The sequence below is a fragment of the Dasypus novemcinctus genome, chromosome 25 (assembly GCF_030445035.2).
Source record: "Dasypus novemcinctus isolate mDasNov1 chromosome 25, mDasNov1.1.hap2, whole genome shotgun sequence".
Lineage (NCBI taxonomy): Eukaryota > Metazoa > Chordata > Mammalia > Cingulata > Dasypodidae > Dasypus > Dasypus novemcinctus.
The window spans coordinates 25198828-25222514 of NC_080697.1; the positions used below are offsets into that span (position 1 = coordinate 25198828).

General features: G+C 36.5%; 1 non-coding gene and 1 pseudogene across 1 annotated transcript; both read left to right on the plus strand.

The window, feature by feature from the left end:
- Nucleotides 1–23687, plus strand: part of LOC101420559 (protein KTI12 homolog) — an 88261-nt pseudogene that overhangs the window by 22850 nt on the left and 41724 nt on the right.
- On the plus strand, nt 8697–8803 carry LOC111766064 (U6 spliceosomal RNA). The gene has a single exon (XR_002798228.2). It is a non-coding gene; the product is annotated as a U6 spliceosomal RNA (small nuclear RNA).

The window sequence follows — 23687 nt, forward strand, 5'->3', positions numbered from 1 at the left end:
AAAATTATCTCCAGAAAATATTGAAAACTTACCAAGACCCAAATAATTTACTTGGTAATAAAAAGTTCCTTTCCTTCCTTGCCCCCCCCCCACATATACATTACCAATCAAAATGGTTTTATGGCTAGGATTTTTAGAATTTCAAAGAATAAATACACCTATCTTGTATAAATAGTTAAAGGAATTGGGGGGAAAAAGGGGAGGTGGTAAGTTGGGGAGAATTTATCCAATTCATTTATATGATTAATATATAACTGGGAGAAGTGGATTTGGTTCAACTGATAGAGCATCTGCCTACCATATGGGAGGTTCAGGGTTCAAATTCAGGGCCTTCTGACCCATGTGGTGAGCTGGCCCATGTGCAGTGCTGATGCACTCAAGGAGTGCCCTGCTATGCAGGGGTTATCCCCCACATAGGGGAGCCCCACACTCCAAGAGTGCGCCCTGCAAGGAGCGCCACGCCACGCAAAAAAAGCGCAACTTGCCCAGGAGTGGCACCGTACACATGGAGAGCTGACACAGCAAGATGACACAACAAAAAGAAACACAGATTCCCAGTGCCGCTGAGTAACAAGAATACAAACGGACAAAGAAGAACACACAGCGATTGGACACAGAGAGCAGACAACTGGGGAGGGGGTGTGAAGGGAGAGAAAGAAATTAAATAAATAAATAAATAAATCTTTAAAAAATATATATATATAATTGGCCCAAACTGGACAAGAACTAAACAAGAAAAAATAATAGCTCCATCTCATTTATGAACGTTTGTACAAAAAGCTTAAACTAATAACAAATCCAATTCATGTGTATATTATTCCAAGAATTCAAGGATGTTTCAACCTCAGAAGAGCCATTGGTGTATTCCTACAACTTAACAGATTAAAGAAGGAAAAGAATATGATCATCACAATAAATACGGAAAAAGTATTTGACAAAATCAACAGTGTTCATGATTTTAAAAAACAAAGCGAAAACGTCCTAATAAACTAAGGATAGGAGGGGACTTCCTTCAGCTGCTAACAAAAAACTATTCATAGTCTACCTCAAATATCATTCTCAATAAAACCAAGAACAAAATTAATTATCCCATTAATATTGTACCAGAGGTCCGAACAATTACAAGACAGAAAAAATAGAAATTTAAGAATCGCAAAGAAAATACATAGCACATTCTTAGCAGAAAATATCTTCTACATAGAATATCTAATCTATAGACAAATCAGTAAAACTAATAAAGATTCAGCAAGAATGTTGGATAAAAGATCAACATATACAAATCATAACAGCAGAACAATAGCATTAGCCAATAGGAACTAGGAGGAGATTGGTGAATCAAAGTAGCTGGCATAAAATAACAAACTGCTAGAAACTCAAAGTGTCACAGTTAGACAGGGAATGTATTTAGTTGCCTTTTTCTCTCCATTGCTCGAGATGTCACTTCTGCAGAGCAGGAAATATGGCAGCATCAGTCAAGCACTAGAGATGGGGGAGAGATTAAGAGGAAGGTAGCGGGGGAGCCTGGCTGGAGTGGAGTACACCTAACAAGGGCTTTTCCCCCGCCCCAACCACACCTGAATAGCCAGGTGATTACAGCACTTGCAAAGGCAGAGTCATGGAGGAGAGGAGACTTAACAACAGGGATGAAGCATTTTCTCCTCCGGAGCAGGCAACATCTGGACCCTCTTCCTGTGGGTTTACATCATGAGCTAAGGTGGTCAAAAACCCCCAGGAGACTATGAGGTTGCCAAGGAGTAACAAGATATCTTTACACAACTTTTACAAATGAAAGACCAGAAGCTGAAAAAGGTAAACCAAACAAAGAGAAATTAATAGGACAGAGCAAGAATTGAAAATAAATTCGTTAAATATCATCAAAGAGATAAGGGAGGTTGTTTAACACTGAAGGAAAATGAAGTCATAAAGAAAAATTATCTGGACATACTATGCATGAAAAATAAAATTGAAATAAAGAGTTCAGTCAATAGCTTGAATGGCAAAATGCAATCATTTTAAGAAGATCATATTAAAGAACTCTCCCAGAAGACACTAAGAAGATATTAAGAAATCATATAATATAAAATATGTTACGATGTATTCGCTGGGTGCAGTGGATATGCCACAATGATGGAAGAGTTTGTTGATGTGGGAGGGGTGGTGTGGGTGGGGTAGGGGGTATATGGGAACCTCATATTTTTTTAATGTAACATTTAAAAGAAAATAAAGAAAATTTTAAAAAAAGAAAATATTAAGAGAAAAAAATAAAAAACAAAAAGCTAGTGGGAGGTTGGGGAGTGGGGTATATGGGAACCTCTTATATTTATATTTTTAATGTAACATTTTGTGTGATTTATGTATTTTTTTAAAAAAGACAATAAAAATTTTGTTTAAAAATATGTTAAGAAATATCAGGAGAGAAAAAATAAACAGTGGAGAGGAAATAAATAAATAAGAATTTTCTAGATTTCAAATAAATATCATCTTTCAGATTTAAAAGGGTCATAGAACGCAGAGTAAATATAAAAAGAAAATATGGTAAACTCCCAATTCTTAAATCACGAAATTTAAGAACATCAAAACCAATGAATTATTTCTAAAAACTTCCAGAATAAAGAAGCAGATCACCTAAAGGGGAATGAGAATCATTTTGACATCAGACATCGTAATTGCAGCAGCAGAGGCAGAAGTCAGTGGAGAAATATTTTCAAACTGTTGGAAGAAACTAGCTTAAAGCCTAGAATTTTATAAAATCCATCAGTTTAATCTTTGGGTGTAACAAAGATGTTTTTATGCATAAGGGATTTGCTACAAATAGCTCTTTGGAAACATTCTTAAAGAAAGAGTTTCAGCAAGAAAACAAATAAGTTCAGGAGAATACTAAAACATAAATGAAGTAAGGATTTAGTGTAATTGAGTTAACTACATACCCACTATTACAATCTAGAACTAAAATTCTAGACCATGCCGGCATAATGGAGAGGGAGATGGTATGAGGAAAGTAAGAAAAGAAATTATAAAACAATTTAACTTATGAACATAGGTGCATAATTTGTAATAAAATATTGGGCATCGTAGCCAAGAGGGATTATCCAAAGAAGTAAGGGTGATTTAACATCAAAAATTCCCTCAGGGTATTTTACTATTTTAAGGGACCAAAGGGAGAAAATCACATTAGAATCTCAGAGAAAGCAGCTCATAAAGTTTAACATTTGTTTGATTTTTAAAAAAACCTCTTAGAGAAAGAACAAAATGGACCTTGTTTAACTTCGTAAAGGTTTTATGCCACAACCCTAAGGTTTATTATATTTGGGGAATCTTAAGTACACATTCTCTTTAAGATCATAATAAAACAAGCATCCTGTCCATCCCCACTAATTTTAACATACCATTGAAGGTATTAATAAAAGTTATAAGATTAAGAAGGGAAAGGGAAAATCTATCATTTGCAAATGGTGTGATCATACATACAGAAAACTTGACAGCAATTGTTAGAACTAAAATAATAAGAAAACTGAGCCAGGCTTTTATAGATTTCTCTAAAACAGCAACAACCAACTAGAAATAAATGTAAAAATAAGGTACTTAAAATAGCAAAATTTATAAAGTACCTAGAAGGCATACTACTTTTATAACAAAAATGTTATAACTCGAATATGATAGAAGATTTGAATAAAATAGATTTTCCATGTTCACAGATGGGATAACTTATCATTGCAAAGATTTTATTCTGCCCAAATTAGTCTAAAAGTTCAATGCAAGGAAGTGGATGTGACTCAAGAAGTTGAGCTCCTGCCTACCAAATGGGAGGTCCCTGGTTCGGTTCCTGGTGCCTCCTGGAGGGGACAGTGAGCTGGCATAACAGGCAGGCATGGCAAGCTGATGCAACAAGAGACACAAGAAGAAAAACATGGTGAGAGATTCAACAAAGCAGGGAACAGAGGTGGCTCAAGCGATTAGGCACTTCCCTCCCATATCAGAGGTCCTGGGTTTGGTTCCCAGCACCTTCTAAAGAAACAAGGAAGACGAACAGACACAGCAAGTGCAAACAAGGAGGAGATGGGGAGAAATAAATAAATAAATCTTAAAAAAAATAAAGCTCAGTGCAAAGTCAATTAAAATTTCAACAAGACTTTTTAAAGAAATTCAGCAATCTTAATAAAAATGTATATGGAACAACCAGCAAGATGGCAATGGAGTAAGGGGCTCCTAGAGTCAGCTCCTGCAACAGGGCAGTTCACAAACACCCAGAACTATCTGGAGCTAGCTGAAGCACCTGTTTGGGGGCTCTAGGAGGCCAGAAGAACATCCTGCAACATCCTTGAAGTAATAGAAGGAGGAGACTGCCCATCTGCAGAGAAGACTCATAAGTAGAGCAATCCATGCCATGGAGGCCAGTGCCCATCCTCCACTGGAAACACAAGCCACCTCCTGAGTTGTTCTGTGACTGGAATTGAAAGCTCCACGGGAGGAAGAGATGGTGGGGCACCAACTTCAGCTACTGATGGGTAAATTCAGTGGGCTTTAGTATAATCCTGAGAACAGGTAAAGTTCGAGCCCATCCAAGTCAGAAAGAGGCCAGTAGCTGCCATCTTAACTCTGCACCTAGCACAAGGGGAAGTGGGGCAGACTGAGAATCACAGTGCTGGTAGGGACCAGCTTCTTTCCATCCAGATCAGATTGCAGCTCTAACCTATGTCCCAGTGCCAACTCCTGCAGGGAGGAAGCAGTGGGAACCCACACCAGTCTCTCCGGAAAATTATCGGCCAAGCCACAGAGGCCACTGATTATCCTACTCTGGCAGTATGAGCCACCCCAGGAGCGATTCTGTGGCTAGAATTGGAAGCTCCATTTCCCCAAAACAGAGGAGGAGGAGACAATTGGCTGCTAATTTCGGCTACTGATTGGTACATTCAACTGGCTAAAATATAACCCAGGGAACAGCTGGGGTGTGGATCTGCCCAGGTCAGAAAGAGGCTGGTGGCCGCTATTTTGACTCCAACTCCAGCCTGAGGGGAAGCCAGGACCAGAAATCACAGTGACCGTAAGAACAGGTTTCTTTCACCCAGATTGGCCTGCAGCCCTAGCCTATGCTTCAGCTCTCCCTCTGGCAGGGAAGAGACTGGTGGGCCCTGCATCAGCCTATCCAGGTAACTACAGGTACATTTGGCTGGCACAGACTAAATAATTGGAAGTCTATAGGGGAAGCTGCAGTCATCTTGGACCCGCACTGCATAGATTTCTGCCCACACCTGCAGCTCCATCCCCATGCCAGGCAGGGGAGAAATGGGCATAAAGCTTCATCATCTGTCCAGTCACCTACAGTCTAGGCCTGCATGACTTGGATTATTCCACACAGCTGTGACTCTGTCCCTACCCCTGCAAAGGAGAAAGTTGGGAGAAGCTTCATTGGTCCCTGGCACAATGAGGGCAGCTTGAGCCTCCACAGCTTATAACACCTTGGTTCCTACTGCACAACCAGCAAGGAGAAAGGGCAGGAAGCCCTAAACTAAAGAGAAGAACTGCATCCAGAATAAATACTCTAGTAAGCCAGATGCCAAAACACCAACAAAAAATTACAATCCACACAAAGAAACAGGAAGGTATGGCCCAGTTAAAGGAACAAGATAAGCTTCCAGATGACATAAAGAAGTTGAGACAACTAATCATAGATGTTCAAACAAATCTCCTGAATAAATTCAATGAGATGGCTAAAGAGATTAAGGATATTAAGAAGACACTGATGAGCAAAGAGAAGAATTTGAAAGCATACATAGAGAAATAGCAGCTCTTATGGGAATGAAAGGTGCAATAAATGAAATTTTAAAAACATTGGAATCATATAATAGCAGATTTGAGGAGGCAGAAGAAAGGATTAGTAAGCTTGAAGAAATGACCTCTGAAAGTGAACATACAAAAGAGCAGATGAAGAAAAGAATGGAAAAATTTGAACAAAGTTCTCAGGGAATTAAATGACAGCAAAAGGTATGCAAACATATGTGTTATGGGTGTCCCAGAAGAAGAAGAGAAGGGAAAGGGGGCAGAAGGAATATTTGAAGAAATAATGGTAGAAAATTTCCCAACCCTATTTAAGGACATAGATATCTATGTCCCAGAAGCACAACATACTCTCATTTGAAAAAACCTGAAGAGACCAACTCTGAGACACATACTCATCAGAATGTCAAGTGCCAGAGACAATGAGAGAATTCTAAGAACAGCAAGGGAAAAGCAATGCATAACATATAAGGGATACCTCACCAGAAACCATGGAGGCAAGAAGACAGGGACTGATATATTTAAGATACTACAAGAGAAAATCTTCCAGCCAAGAATCCTATATCCAGGAAGATTGATACAAGAATCTTATATACAGCAAGACTGATACTGTCTTTCAAAAGTGAGGGTGAGATTAGAATTTTCACAGATAAACAGAAACTGAGAGAATTTCTAAGCAAGAGACCAGATTTTCAGGAAATGCTAAAAGATGTTCTAGAGGCTGAAAAGAAAAGACAGGAGAGAGGGGCCTGGAAGAGGGTCTACAAATGAAGATTATATGTAACTAAAAGTGTCAAAATAGTGGTGAAAATAAAATATGCCAGATAAAACTCAAATAGTCAGGAATAAACTTAACTATCAATGTAAAGCACCCGTATTCAAAAAACTGCAACTCAATAAATATATATATGAGGTCCCATTCAATCCCACCCCCCCACCCCACCTCTCCCCCCCCCCCCCCCCCCAGCAACACTCGTTCCCATCATCATGACACATCCATTGCATTTGGTAAGTACATCTTTGGGCACCTCTGCACCTCATGGTCAGTGGTCCACATCTTGGCCCATACTCTCCCCCATTCCATCCAGTGGGCCCTGTGAGGATTTACAATGTCCGGTGATTGTTAAAAGAAATTTTAAAAGGCCTAAAAAACTTCCAGTCATGGATTGGAAGACTAAAAATCATTAAGGTGTCAATTCTACTAAAATCGATATAGAGATTCAATGCAATCCTGATAAAAATTCCACCAGCATTAAAAAAAAATTGAAAACACGATCATCAAATTTATTTGGAAGGGCAAGGGGTCCTGAATAGTCAGAAACATCATAAAAAGGAAAAGCGAACCCTCATCCCCAGACTTCAAATCATATTGCCTAGCTATAGTGGTAAAAACAGCGTACTGGCATAAAGGCAGTTATATAGGCCAATGGAACCAACTTTATGGTCAAGGGACTTTTGACTAGCCTGTCATACCCACACAGTCCATTTAACAAATGGTGCTGAAAGAATTGGATATCCATAGTCGAAAGAAGGAAAGAGGACCTCTATGTCATACCTTATCCAAAAATTAACTCAGAATGGATCAAAAAACTAAAAATAAAAGCAAGAAACATAAAACTTCTAGAAGAAATTTTAGGAAAATATCTTCAAGACCTGGTGGTAGGTAGAGGACTCTTAAAGGAGATAAGAGGAGAATAGAGTTGGACTACTACTGTTTAATATATAGAGAAGTTTTAATAAGCTTTACTGTGAAAGTATGTAAAATGTATAGAGTGGATGGTAACACATAGTGAGTAACAGCTAGTTTATAAATGGGGATGTGGCTGAAAATGGTAGTCTAGGTATGTAAATACCAATTGACAGAATGCTAGAGAATAATCTAGGAACTGAACAGCACAGTAAACCAAGAGGTGAATGAGAATTGTGGTTGATGGTACAGATGCAAGAGTGTCCTTTGTTAGCTAGAGCAAATGTATATCACTACACAATGTGTTGGGAATGTGGAGAAGCATGGGAAAAATGCAGCTTGAATGACCTACAGACTGTGGTTAGCAGTAATAATATAATATCCTTGCGTCAATGTGAAAGATGTATTGTGTTGATAATGAAGCAGTATGGAAAATGTGAGCCAAAAGTACTCTATGGACATGATAACAATCATGAGATTATCTTATCTGTAGCAAATGTTCCACCAGAGTGTGGTGTGTTGATGGAGGGGTGTTGTTTGGGAATTCTGTACATGTGCATGGTTGATTCATAAGTTTACAACTTCTGTCATAAAAAATATATTTAAAAAATAATAATAGGGTGGGTTGGGGGAAAAACACACCAAATGTAAGATAAGGACTATGATTTGTAGTAAGATTTTGACAAAATTCTTTCATAATTTGTAACAACTGTCTCAAGGCAATGCAAGATGTTGGTGGAAGGTTGATGTATGGGACCCCTGTATGATGTTATGCATGTTTGCTTTGTAAGTTCACAACTTTTACTATACCCTTTAATTGTTTATGTATGTTCACATATAAATGATATAAAGATAATAATAATAGGGTTGGTTGGGGGGAAAATACTTTGGTTAGTAGTAATATTTTGACAATGCTCTTTAATTATTATTTAAGGGTTTAACAATAATGCAAGTTATTGTGGTAGGGTGAGTTATGAGAGTCCTGTATGATGTTACATATGTTTGTTTTGTATGTTCACAACTATTATTATACACTTATATGAGTGATATACTTCAATAAATTAATTTTTTAAGATTTTCCAAGAAATAAAAACAAACTAATGCAAGCAAAAAAAATTTATATGGAAAAATTTAAGTTCTTGAATAGCTAAATCTATTTTGAAAAAATAGAGGGTAATGGGTTCATTCTTTAAGAAATGATGGCAAATAGATCAGTGGAAAATAATAAAGAGCTTTACTCCCTTTGGCAGCACATATACTAAAATATAAATGATACCAAGAAGAGTAGCATGGCTCCTGTACAAGCATGAAACTCAAATTCGTGAAGTGGACCATAGTTTTGAAAATAATAATAAAGGGCTCAAAATTATACTCCTGCATATGTGTTTTTGGATTATCAAAGAAGTAATTCCAAAAATCCATGATGAAAGGATGGGTTGTTAAATAGATGGTGTTGGAAAACCTAACTTATAATATAGAGAAAAATAAATTAGATCCTACCTCAAGGTATTTGCAAATATATGTTCCATATGGGTGAAAGATCAAAATATGAATAGTGACTATATAAATTTAATAAAGAAAAGTTTGGAGTATATCTTACCAGAGGTTAGAAAGGTCATCTTCAATGGGAGATCAAAAGCAAAACCTTTAAGGTGAATTTTTGATGTATTGATGAATTTGTATCAAAATGGAAGAATTCTTTTCACTTACACACATCATAAATACAGTTAATTTGGGGGTGACAACTGGGAGAAGAGATATATAAGTTTAAAACCAAATAAAAGATTAATATCTAAAATTAAAAAAGGACTCCTAGAAATCAAAACCAAAAAGATGGCAAAAGCAATAAACAGATATTTATAGGTGATACACCTGAGAACACAAGGGAATAATGCCTCTTAGATCGTACAGGAGAGTTCAAAATAAATATGCAATGACTATTAGAAACTATGATGAATTACAAGATACCATCTAAGATAGCAACAGTATAATAAGATTCCTAGAATAAATGTAATAAATTCTTGGACACATAAGAATATTTACAACTGAAAGAAAAGTTGGAATAAAATCCGTTTGGTTGGGTAGATAGGATTTTGCAAAGTTGTCAGTTTGCCATTATTTAATTTATGAATCTTAATGAGATTCCAATCAAATCCTAAAAGGATTTTTTTTGAAACTCGAATAAACCATTTCTAAAGTTTATCTGGAAAAATAAATAGATGAAAAGAGACAATAAATCTTCTAAAAGGAAGAATAATAAGGATGGAATTACATTAGTAAATATTTATGCACATTACAATTCTGCAATAATGAAGCATATCCTCACAGACTAGAAACCAGATAAATGAAACAAAATAGAAAGTCTAGCACAAACAATATATGTGTAAGATTTCAATATACAATAATGGTGTCATTTCAAATTATTCATTGAAAGGAATTATTCAATAATGGTGATAGGAAAGTTTCTAATTAGTTGAGGGGGAAATGAAGCCATCTTCAGTTTAAATTATAGGTCAATTGAAAATTTAAAATACAAAAAATGAAATAAAAGAATATTAAAAAGTATATGGCATTACCTATGATATATGGGAGAATATAAAATGAAAGTGATCTATATGTGAAAAACTCAACACAAATGAAGTTCACAGTATACAAAAACTGGGAAATTATGGTTGTATTTTGTGACAAAAGACTAATATCCTTAATATATAAATAGCTCTTACAAATATCAATGGAAAAATAGACATTGGAGTTAAATTTAGTGCAAAAGAAAAAATACAAAAGGTTCATAAACAAAGGAGGATATTTAACAAATAAGTACTCAGATAAATGTAAATTAAACAACATTGAAGTATTATCTCTTACCTACAAAATTGGTGGAGAGGGAATAGGGAAGTAGAAAAGTTCACATGTTCATGAGAGTTTAAATTGCTTAAAAACAAAATTTAAAAAACCATTCTGTCAAGTTATGGCAATTTGTATGAAAAACCCATAGGACTGTGCCTGGTCTTCGACCCAAATATAACAAGAGAGGTGCTAAAGCTTTGGATATAGGGATGTTTATCACAGAATTAAGTATACTTATGAAATATTCTAAGAATTACATGATATGTGGATATGACAGAACATCTTACAACCATTAAAACTTATGTTCTATTGAGAAAGCTTAATTACACAGAGAACATTGTAAATATATTAAGAGAAAGAAAGCAAGTTATTATAGAGATGGTATCATTCCATACTTGGAAAAAAATACCCTAAATGCATATATATCAATATATTAACAAAAATTTATATTACTAAGAGGAGCTAAAAGGTGATTCTATGCTTCTCAGCACTTGGCACATTTTCTAGTTTTGTAATCATAACTATATGCTAAGGGTTAGTTTTATAAATTACACTGGAACAATGGAAATATAAAAGTATTTTGTTTCCACCAATGTATTCACATTTAAATATATTTGTAGAAAACACAGTATCAGGAAGCATTAATAATTTATATATAGTGCGCCTGGAGAAGTATAAACATTTCACTTGGCTTCTATTTTTACTAGGTCTGTTCTACTAATTGGCACAGGGGTTCTAGCTGGAACCAAGAACCACAAACTCCAAGCCACAGATCAATTAGGCCAACTTTGAAAGTCATTCAGACAAGCTGACCTCTTGACCTCTATTTTCTCTTGAACACATGCTTTATTCAGTGCTGGCACATTCAGTACAGTTATTAAAAACTTATTGAAAAAGTAAGTATCTGATAAGGGTATATATGTAAAAACAATTGAGGATCAATTATTATCAACTGCTTCACCCATTCATTCCTTCATATCTTCAATTATTCATTCATCTCTTTCTATTCTTTGATTTTATAATTATCTATTAAGGATTTATTAGCTGTCAAGTGATGAGTTGGGTATTTAGAGAGATTGAAATGTAGAAATGAGGCACAATCTCTTTAAAAGCCTTAAGTCTTGCAGATATGATAAAAATATACATCTATATAATTGAATATTATATTAGCAATACAAGCCACAAGATTTATATGTCCTCATAGGTAGGATTCTTACTGTCTGGGTTATTTGTAGAAAAGCATTCTAATTGTATAAAATGCTATTTGAGTTGTCTTAAACCAAGGATAGGATTTTGTTTGGTAGGTTGGAGAGAAAGTGCATTCTAGATGGAAGAAGTGGCTCAGTAGATGGGACTGCCTAACATTTGCCCAGGAGATACAGAGCAGATGTTTGGTAGAAGTGAAAGATCTGAGATCATGTTGAAAAATAAATGGATTGTAGAGGATCTTAAACTTCAGGTTAGGGAGTCTGATGTTGATTTGGTCAGCAGTGAGGAACCACTGAAAATTTTTGAACAAGGAAATAATGTCATGATCAAATTTCCTCCATTATCTATCTCCATTAATGACCATCATCTCTGCTGTAATCCAAATAATAAATTTCAAATCATCCTTGATGTTTACCACCTAATCACCCCCTAGCACTCAATCAACCACTAAATTCTATACCAACTATATGTCAGACTCCATGCCTGGCATTGTGCTAGACTCTGCAGACACACTGGTAAATAAAGTTCAGATTTTGCCTGAAATGAGTTGGGCAGCAAAGGATAGACTTACCAATTTAAGAGCAGTTGAAATGGCATGACTAGAACTCAGAAATGAGGGTGTGTTCTGAAGGTAGATTTAACTCTCCATATAGAAATGATAGTCATGGGACTAATACGAGATTACCTAGGAAATTAATATAGAGGAAGATGGCCATGAACTAAATTGATTTGGTGAGTAAGAGAAAGAAGTGTCATAAAGAATTAATTGGAAAAACAGAAGAACTGGGTATGTGCATTGTCACATACTGAGAGAAGAGTTTCATGAAAAAGGAAGGAGGCAACTGTGTAAAATACTTTTAAAAGGCCAAAGGACAAGAAAACAATAAAATGTCCATTTGACAGGGCAATTATAAGGGTAATAAGTGTTGTCTACTAATAGTAGTTTCTATAGAGAAGAAGCTGCAGAATCTACTTTAAAGGGGAGGGATAAATGCAAGGAAATGGAGGAACTATATGTCCGTAAATATTCTTTTAAAATTCAACTTTATGAGGCATAATTTCCATATGATAAAATATACAGAATTTAAGCACATCACTTGATGAGTTTTGAAAAACACATTCACTTGCATAAGCACCACCCCAGTCAAGATAGAACATTTCTATAACCCCAGAAAGTTCCTGGTGCCACCCTTGAAGTCTGTTCTCACAAGTCTCAGGCATCTACTGAACTGATTTCTATTGCCATCGCTTAGATTTGCCAGTTCTAGATCATCTTATAAATGGAATGCTGAAGCATGCACTCTTTTGGGTCAGGTTTTTCCACTAAACATAACTGTGAGTTTAATGCAGATTGTAGCAATAGTTTGCTTTATATATTCAGGACACAAGTCTTTTGAATCTTATCTAAAACTGTTGCCTGTAGAAAGGTCAGACCTTTGGCAAATTTAGTTTGCCTTTTAAAATATCAATTAATTAATTAAAGTTGCCAGAGTTATTGTCATAAAGTTGGTCATAATATCCCCTTATTATCCCTTTATTGTCTTTGCTGTTTGCAGTGATATTCTTATATTCCTGACAGTGGAAATATTTCTTTCTTTACTTCCTGATTAACTTTGCTAGGTGGTTATCAATTTTGTTAATCTTTTTTAAAAAATTTGCTGTGGCCAATTTTCTTTGTTTTCTATTTCATTAATTTCTGATCTTACATTTATTATTTACTTCCTTGTAGTTAGTCACATTTAATTTGCTCTTCTTTTTATCTAGCGTCTAATGGTAAAATTTTAGGTATTGATTTTAATCTTTCTGCTTTTCTAATATAGACATTTAAATCTATATTTTTTTCTCTAAGCACAGTTTTAACTGCATTCCACTTAATTTTACATATTGTCTTATTTATATTATCCCATTTGGAATATTTTCTAATTTCTATTTTCTAATTTCTTTTGAGATTTTTTACCTTGGATTTCTAGGTTATTTATATGTGGATAATTTATTTTTACAGTATTTGGGAATTTTCTAGTTATCTTTTTATTATAGATTTCTAATTGAATTTCATTAAGGCTAGAGGACATACTCTCTAAGATCTCAATCTTCTGAAAATTATAATCTCTTTTGGTGAATATTCCATATGCATTTGAAAATAAGGTATAATGTAAATAAATGTCATTTAGGTCAATTTGGTTGATTGTATTATTTATTACCTCTGTGCCCTTATTGTTTATCTAGTTATTCTATCAATTACTGAGAAGGAGATGTTAAAAGTTTCAAATATAATTGTAGATTTGCTTATCTTCCTTTAGCTCTGTCACTTTTTGCTTTATGTATTTTGAAGCTTTGTTTTTAAATGCATATACATTTAGGATTCTTATGTCTTCTTTTTGAATTGACCTTTTTTTCATTATGAAATATCCCTCTTTAACTCTGTTCTAGATATTTACATTGAAATTAATGTATTCATACCAACTTTCCATTGCCTATTGTTCAAATGATATATATTTTTCATCCTTTTACTTTCAACTAATCTGTAGCCTAATGTTTAATTTCTTTTAGACAACATACGGTTGGGTCTTTGCTTTTTTGTTCAGGCTGACAACCTCTGCCATTTCATTGGAGGTTATAGCCTATATATAATTTAAGGTAATTAGCAACATATGTTGGGTTTAAGTCACCATTTTGTTATTTGTTTACTCTTTGTGCCATCTGCTTTTGTTTCTTCACTTTTCCTTCTTTCTTTTTAGTTGAGTATTTTTAATATTCTATTTTTTTAAAATTCTATTGAATTTTAAGCAAACTCTTTTTATTGTTTAGTATTTGCTTTAGGAACTGAAAATAGCTGCTTAAAGTCCTCATCTGCTAATTCCAACATCTGAGTCATTTTAGGGTTTGTATCAATTGTTATTTGGTTTTGGTTTTGGTTTTTCCTTTACTATAGATCACATTTTCCTGCTTCTTTACATGACTGAAAATATTTTATTGTATTCTAGATGTTGTAAATAATTTGTTGTAAGAAGTCTGCATTATAATGTCTTTCTTTAAAGAGTGTTGAGTTTTATTGTAGCAGTTAATTTACTGGAAGCTCTCCTTAATCCTGCCTTAATCCTGTTGAGGCTTAGTTTCATTTGGTCTTTGTTAAGTCAGGTATAGAGTGGCTTTTACCTTAGGGCATGGTCCTTCTTAAAATGTGGTCTCTTTAGTGTTTCAGCGGGGTCCAGAATATTTAACGAGGCTTCTCTACTTTCATTGGGCTGGTACCCTGATGCTTCCCAGCACTGTGAAAGCCTTAGAATCTTCTTTCCACTCTCATCCCCACAGCATCTACTCTATGTTAGCTTTTGAAAAGTCTCATTTACCTTGTGTGTAGCTCAACCTTCATCCACAGACCCACAGGGACACCCCCCACAGAGACTTCCAGAATACCTCTCTGTACAGCTCCCACTAGTAACTTACTTTGAAAATTACAGCTATGTTAGCAGATCCAAATTCTGATCTCTAACCCCTCAGCTCAGTAGGCTTGCTGTGCTCTGCTTGGTTCCTCCTCCCCGGGCTTCAATTAGCAAATTGCCCCAGGCAAAAAATCATTGTGAATGCGGGATTCATCTCCTGTGTTTTCCCTTTCTCTCAGGGGTCACAGTCATGTACTGCCTATTGCCCAAATGACTGAAAAGAGTTGCCTCATATATTTTGTCACGTTTTGTAGTTATTTATGGCAGGAAGGAAAGTATAGAATGAATTATTCCATCATGACTAAAAGTGGAAATCTCTCTTCATTTTGGACTCTTCCTATTATATGCCAAGCTGGTGGTGCTTTTCTTAATACAATTATTTTTAAATTTTCAATGAATTTTCAATTTTCAATTTCCAATGAATTTGATCAGAATTCACTAAATTTCCCCCAAGCCACGTCCATAATTCTTTCTGAGAGAGGCCTGTTTCTATTTGGGGCGATGTATGGAACTGCCATGGAGCAATACCCTTATGATTCCTAGAAGTCCCTTGTCAAGATGAAAGGGTCTTCTGGCACCACGTTAAATATATCTTGTCTTATAAAGCTATCTAAGAGCTACATCCTTAATTTGACCATTACCCTAAGTCTATTTCCTATTTTATGATTCTTTACTGGGAGTGACTAGGGACAAGAAATAGTTTTATTTTCTAAGGTGGCATGTCCTGAGTCTAAAATGTCTTCTAAATTCCTTCTTTATTCATTTGTCTTTTCATGTATCTTCTCATATATATATATATATATATATATATTTTATTATGTATCTTATCATATATATATGTCATATATCATATACAGCTAAGAAACCAAAAAAGACAATTGATACTTTCAACATTCTATTTGGAAATTTTATCCACATGTGCAAATTAAAGAAATCTATTTTCTAGCTTTCAAATTGCTGCAGATAACAATTTTACAAATTGTTCCATCATTAAGTAACTTGGGTCTTTTTTTTTTTTATTTCTCTCCCCTTCCCCCCACCCCCCAGTTGTCTGCTCTTCTGCTCTTTGTGTCCATTCACTGTGTTTCTTCTGTGACTGCTTCTATCCTTATTAGCAGCACCAGGAATCTGTGTTTCTTTTTTCTGCATCATCTTGTTGTGTCAGCTCTCCATGTGTAAGGTGACATTCCTGGGCAGGCTGTACTTTCTTTTGCACTGGGTGGCTCTCCTTACGGGGCACACTCCTTGTGCGTGGGGCTTCCCTACGCGGTGGACACCCCTGCATGGCACGGCACTCCCTGCACACATCAGCACTGCACATGGGCCAGCTCCACAGGAGTCAAGGAGGCCCGGGGTTTGAACCGTGGACCTCCCATGTGGTAGATGGGCCAAGTCCACTTCCCAGGGCATTGGAATTTGAATGTGAAAGTCTAAAGAGATTGTTCTTTGCTTTGCCACCTAGCCCTCAACTTCATGTCTTGCTATGGCCATTGATATATTTGAAATCATCAGAAACTGAATTGGGTGGGAATGTTTGGTTGTAGTTTTGGGCCACCTTCAAACACTGAAGATGAGTTCAAGCCTCTTTCTCCAGGAAAGGTGTAGCTTTTTGATATAGTTATGAATTCCAAAAATAGATATTGGATTATGTTTGTAAACTGGTCTATACCTGGGCATGATTAAATTATGATTAGGGCTTTGATTGGGCCACATCAGTAGGGTGGGGATTCACAGATAAAAGACACAGCAGAGAAGTGGATTTGGATAGAGTGGAGTGGATAGAGTGACCACCTACCACATGGGAGATCCTGACCTGTGTGGTGAGATGGCCCATATGAAGTGCTGATGCACACAAGGAGTGCCCTGCCACACAGGGGTGTCCCCCACATAGGGGAGCCCCACGCACAAGGAGTGCACCTTGTAAGGAGTCCTACCCTATGTGAAGGAAGCGCAGCCTGCCCAGGTGTGACGCTGCACACATGGAGAGCTGATGCAGCAAGATGACACAACAAAAAGAGACAGATTCCCGGTGCCACTGACAAGAATCCAAGTGAACACAGAAGAACACATAGCGAATGGACACAGAGAGCAGACAACAGGGTGGGGGGAGAGAAATAAATAAATAAATAATAAATCTTAAAAAAAACAATGACATAGCTAAGGACAGAGTTGGAGGTTTTTGATGCTGGAGTTTTGATGTTGGAGTTTATGCTGAAGTCTTAGGCTGGAGCCCTGGGAATTAAGCACACAGAAGAAAGAGAAGCAAGACCCGGGAAGAGAGGAACCCTGAGCCCAGAGAAAAGCAAGACCCAGGAAGAGAGGAAGAAGCCTGAACCCTTGCAGGTGTCGGCGGTCACCTTGCTCCAACACATGGCGATAGAGTTTGGTGAGGGAAGTAACTTATGCTTTATGGCCTGGTATCTGTAAATTCCTACCCCAAATAAATACCCTTTATAAAAGCCAGCAGGCTTCTGTTATTTTGCATTAGCACCCCTTTGACTGACTAAAACAAAGGGCCAGAGAGCAAACACTGTAAGATTGCTATATCTCAAAACTGAGTAATGGCAAGACTGTAAGACCAGTAGACTTTGAAACCACCAGTCTTCAAGACCTCAAGTGTGCAAGACATCAAGACCCAAGACTGTAAGATCATGAGATTTTAATACTCTGAGCTGTCAAACATGATACTTTCAAATCACAAGATTTCAAAATTGTGAAACCACTGTATCTTGAGAGCTCTTTCAACTTTTAATCAGTCTTCCAGCTTCTGTTTACTCAGCAAAATTAGTGAATTACTTGCCCAAAGGATTATATCTGAATTAGGGGCTCCTCCAGATTCAAATCTAATAATACCAATTGCCAAGTTGTCAAAAGTTTGGCAGGTTATCCCTTGCCCAAGCAAAGACTCTCTTTCTCTTGTTGCCTCACTCCCCTGCCCTTTACTCCTACCTTCAGCAACTGGATAGAAGTATGGAATCTTCTTCATCACGTGCTCACCTAGGAAGAGCTGATCCCCCTAGAGTTTAGTTCTCTTAGATTTCCTTGTGTCCATAGCTCTTTAATAGCATTAAATACAATTATGTGTTTTATCTGGTGATTTTTTTATTGTTTTGTTGGTGAAGATCTTTCACATGCTTCCACATGCTAACTAAAAGCAGACCTCTGCATAGTCTTTTAGATATTTTAATTTTTGATATTAAAATTTTTAATTTTATATATCATGCTATATATATGCTTATGCATATGTATACGTCCAAGTATACGTACATGTATATGTGTATGTATAAAAAATTCCTTCCCACAGCACCCTAAACAATGTTTATTTTTCTTTTTTTCTGGAAATGTCTTGCTACTTCCATCACTTTTTAAAGACAATTTTACCAGATATAGAATTCTTGGTTGCCAGCTGCAATCTGCTGTTGAAACCACCTAGTGAATTTTCATTTCAGTTATAGTGGTCTTCAACTCCAGTATTTCTCTTTGGTTCCTACAGAAATTCCAATCTTGTTCAGTCATTGTTTTCCTCATATCCTTCAGTTCTCTCTCTGTGTTTTCCTTTATTTTCTTGAACATATTGAGGGTCATTTTTAAGTCTTTTCTGGTAAGTCCAAAGTCTGGTGTTCTTCATTGATGGTTTCTAGATTTTTATATTATTCCTTTGGAGTCATTTCCATTGTCTTTGGTTGTCTTGTAATCTTTCATTGCCCCTTATAAATTTTAGTATTTTAAAGAGTTAACTCTAGGATAAAGTCTCTGAGCTGTCTGTTCCTTAAATTTTTATTTAGCTAGTGATATGACAAATATTTTCTTGAATGCCATAAGTTAATCAAAACAAACCAGAGTAAACCCACTTTTCCCAGTCTTTGTACATGGGCTCTGCCATGGCTGGTGGTCTCTTTAGAGCTTTATCCCTCCTATCAAGAAGATCAGGTTGGGGCAAATGCAGAGAGCCGGATCTCTCTGTCTTTTCTGAGCCTGCAAGGAGCCAAGGAGCCTGCTTGTTTTCCTGAGCTTGTGCTTGCTGGTGGTCTTCAAGGCAACTGCATTTCTTACACTACATGAGTTACTTAACCTCTCAAAGCCCCCAGTTCTCAACTAAATGTAGATTATCAGGTTTGTCTTACACATTGTTGTGAGTATAAAATGAGAAAATTTATTTAATGCACTTAACCACAGTTCTTGTCACATTATAAGTATATTTTGAATGCTAGTTCACTTTGCACATTGATTGGTAATTTCATGTGTCAGCTTGACTAGGTTATGGTGTCCAGTTCTTTGGTCAAGTAAGCACTCGACTAATTGTTACTGTGAGGGTATTTCATGGATTTAAATCATTAGTCAGTTGATTTTATCTATAGCTGATTACAGTCAACAAAGATGGCCTTCAGCAATAAGAGAGCTATGGAATTTGGACTTGTCAATCCCCATGGTTACATGAGTCAATTTCTGTAATAAATTTCTTAAAATTTACATACACACAAACACATATATATGTGCATATGTATGTGTGTACATATATCCTGATGGTTCTGTTTTTCTGGAAAACCCTGATTCCACCCCTGCAAGTGTCCAAACTCTAATAGATAGATGATAGATAGATAGATAGATAGATATCTCCTGCAATATATATATATCTTATCTTATATAACAAAGTAAAATCCTGATTCCACCCCTGCAAGTGTCCAATCTCTCTCTCTCTCTCCCTCCCCCCCCCACTCTATGTATGTATTAGTCAGCCAAAGGGGTGCTGAAGCAAACTACCAGAAATTGGTTGGCTTTTTTTAAAAATAAAGGGTATTTATTTGGGGTAGGAGCATACAGATACCAGGCTGTAAGCATAAGTTACTTCCCTCACCAAAGTCTATTTTCATGTGTTGGAGCTAGATGGCTGCCGACAACCGCCAGAGTTCAGGTTTCCTGGGTTCCTCTGGGCTCGCGCCTCTGTTTTCTCCACAAGGTCAGTTGTAGACCATGAGGTTCTCCAGACTTCGCCTCTCTCCACAAGGTCAGCTGTAAACTATCAGGTGAATGGCTCTTTCTCTCTACCTGGGGTTTCCACCGTGTCTAAGGAGCTGTCTCTATTCCTCTGTGTTCTTCTCCTGGCTCAGGTCCTCTCTTCCTGAGGCTTGCTTCTCTTTCCTCTGAGTGCTGACTTCCTGGCGCTCCAGCTTAAGGCTTCCACATCAAACTCCAACATCAAAAACCCCCACTCTGTCCTTTGCCATGCCTTTTATCTGTGAGTCCCCACCCACCAAGGGACGTGGCCCAATCAAAGCCCTAATCATAACTTAATCATGCCCAGATTCAGATCAATTTATAAACATAACGCAACATCTATTTTTGGAATTCATAACTATGTCAAACTGCTGCAATATATATGTATATCCCTTACTTCCTTTGTCAGTACCTATCCAGTCTTGACTCCTCAGCCACAGGCTGACCACATTTGGTAGTTAGACCATAACCCAATGGTAGAACACTCTGTCACTTATCCAGATGAAACTTAATAGAATCAGACACCAAAACTGGGGAAATGTAAAATCCCCATCCCCCAGATTGCTGCTATTTTTTCCAGAGAATAAATACAACTAAGATTTTTTAAAAATTATCATGGATTCAGTTATAAAGTGAGGCTAATTATGTACATGCTTGTAGCAATGGTCTATCTCTGTCATCATACAAAACAAAACTTCAAACATAGAAAGGGGAGGACTAGGTTCAAATCCTGACTCATTATTATTAGCTGTGTAAGTTTGGAGAATCTTCTGTCAATTCTGAACCTCTGTAAAATGTATATAATACTTCATATACTAATCCTTGAAGGATAAGCACCAGATACAACAAATGGTAGCAGTTGTTATTATCAATAATAATATAATTATTAACAATCATAGCACAGGTGGGATTCATATTCCATTCAAAATTAAAATCATTATGCCATTTATTATGAGTTCAGTTGTCTCTGCTCCTCTCAAGAGCAGATGGTTCTTCAAATTGATTTATGCCAGTAAAAATGAGATTAATTTCACTGATACATTCTTCCAGCATATCCCATTATTTACTTGTATTGATTATCTGTGACTATCGAGTTCATTGTATTGGATAGATCAATAGAAGAAAAAGAACATATTGAGGTAGTCTAGACAAGACATTGCACTAATTGCTTTGGCATACATTGATTACTTTAGTTGTTTCTGCTAAAAAATATATGAGGGAAGAGCTAAGTCACCCATTTTTTAAAGAAAGGAAACTGAGGCATAGGGAGGTTAAATGTGTGGCCAACATTAAGTGACAGAGTTTGAAATAAAATCAGAGTATGCCAGATTTCAAAGCCCACACTCTCCAGTCATTCAAGATACAAAGATTCCTGTGGGATTACAAAGAATAGAAAAGCAATCTGCATGTTAAGACCATTTCTTCAGAGCCCTGTGAGAAGGGGAAGAATCTTTGTTTATATTCTAGTGAGAATAACCTTTCCCCAATTTTATTGATTTCTTTTCAATTAGTATTTCCCAAATGCTGAAAAATGAATAAAGATAAGGATCTTCTTCTGATTGATGGGGAAAGTAACTTTTTCAAAATAAATAATTGTTCCTTCAATACACTGGGATATTCTATAACTCTACACACTATTTGAAAATGTCATGTTTGGTAAGTTGTTTTTCTCTTTTGCTTATTTCATTCTTTCTGTTCAAATGACATAAGAAGGAGGGAATCAGAAGTGATATTTTTATTAAAATGTATTTCCATTGAAAACAAAGACAGGAAATGGATGCTGCTTTCCCAAGATACCAAAACAAGCATTCCATTGAGCTAAAGTAGAGCCTTCAAACTTATAAAATACCTCTGTTGTGTTAAAAATAACAGACCAATAAAAAATAAATCTTTAAATAAATAAATAAATAAATAACACACCAAGTTAAGTCCAGACATGTCCAGCAGAATATGCCTTTGTTCAGAAGGTAGAAAAGAAAGAACACTTGTTGAGAGAATGTACTATGTGCTAGATGCTATAGTCATCCTAGGAATTCTATAATGTAAGAACCTTTGTCCCCATTTTGTAGATAAAGAAATTGAGGTTCAAAAAGTGGTTAGGTAAACTTCCTAAATAGAAGTCTTAATAAAAGTAAAAACTGATTTTCACATTGACTGACTCTAATTAAAAATAGTTTTCATTTGTTGTATACTTATCATACACCAGGTAATTTACACACATTATCTCAAATCTTTTAATTGAGTCATCCTCAACTTCACAAAGTAGGTATTATTCCCTTCCTTTTAAATATCAGGAGACTGAGACTTAGGTAGACGAAGCAACTTTCTCAACATTACACAGCTACTGAGAAAGAGTTAAGATTGTAACCTTCATCTACCTAGCTCCAAAGCCATCACTTTTCATTGTCTCATGATGTCTCCTGACAGAGTTAATGACCACACTGGCCTCAAATAATAAAAATTGAAAGCAGATGTGGGAGCAAGGAGAACCTACAGGAGAATACCGTTGTCTTCTTGGAATTCATGCCAACTATGAAGAGAATGGAGAGCATGGATAATATGTGTCATTCAATTTGAAAAACAGATTTTGAAAAAGGGTAAGGGAGAGAAAGAGGGAAAAGAAGGGGGTCAACCCATGGACAGAGACAAAGAAGAACCAGAAGCTCCCAAACTAAAGTTGTGACAATACAATCATAGCTAATGTGAAAGAGAAAGATAAGTGCACTCATTTAAAGAAGTCAAAGACTCAGGAAGGTGTCTGATATTTTAAAAATAGGACCAAATGAGGGAAAGAGCACCTATGAGAGCAATGTCAGAAAGACCAAGCCTAAATTATGCTTTGACTAATTTTTTAAAAAGTGCTCAAAAAATCAAAAAGGTTTTTATTTTTGTGGCTACCTTTGGAAAAAGAAAACAAAGTTAAAAATTATTTAGGGTTGGGAAGCACTTGTGGCTCAACTGATAGAGCATCTGCCTACCATATGGAGGGTCCAGGGTTCAAACCCAGGGCCTCCTGAACCGTGTGGTGCGCTGGCCCACACACAGTACTGCCACGCACAAGGAGTGCCCTGCCACACAGTGTTGTCCCCCATGTAGGGGGACACACGCACAAGGAATATGCCCCACTAGGAGAGCCGCCCATGCAAAAAAAAGTGCAGCCTGCCCACGAGTGCCACTGCACACACAGAGAGCTGCAGAGCAAGATGATGCAACAACAAGAAAAAGTGACACAGTTTCCCAGTGCTGCATAATGAGGATGCAGGTAGACAAAGAGGAATGCACAGCAAATGAACACGGAGAGCAGACAACAGGGGGGAAGGGGACAGAAATAAATAAATCTTAAAGAAAGAAATTATTTAGGGGATTGTGGGAAGATGGCATCAGACTAAGAAGCACAACTCAGGAATACAGGAAAGCTGACACTGAAACTTCTCAGGGAAGGGTGTGCTAATGACTGCCATCTGCTGACCTGTCTGGAAATTACATGGACAAAAATTGTTTTCACTTCTCTCTGTATCCTAAGCCCTGGGAGAAAATCTGCATCCAGTTAGTGAGTCCCTGGCCCAATTTTGAAAAGTTAAGCTGGGAAATTTTAAAGACTTAGAATAAATTGAACAAAATATCAAAAAAGAGTTGTGGGGAAAAACAAAACAAAACCAATAGGCAAGAGAGAAATTAGCCATCAAAGTAAATTCACCAACATATTCAGATACCTAGACAGCAGCAAGAAA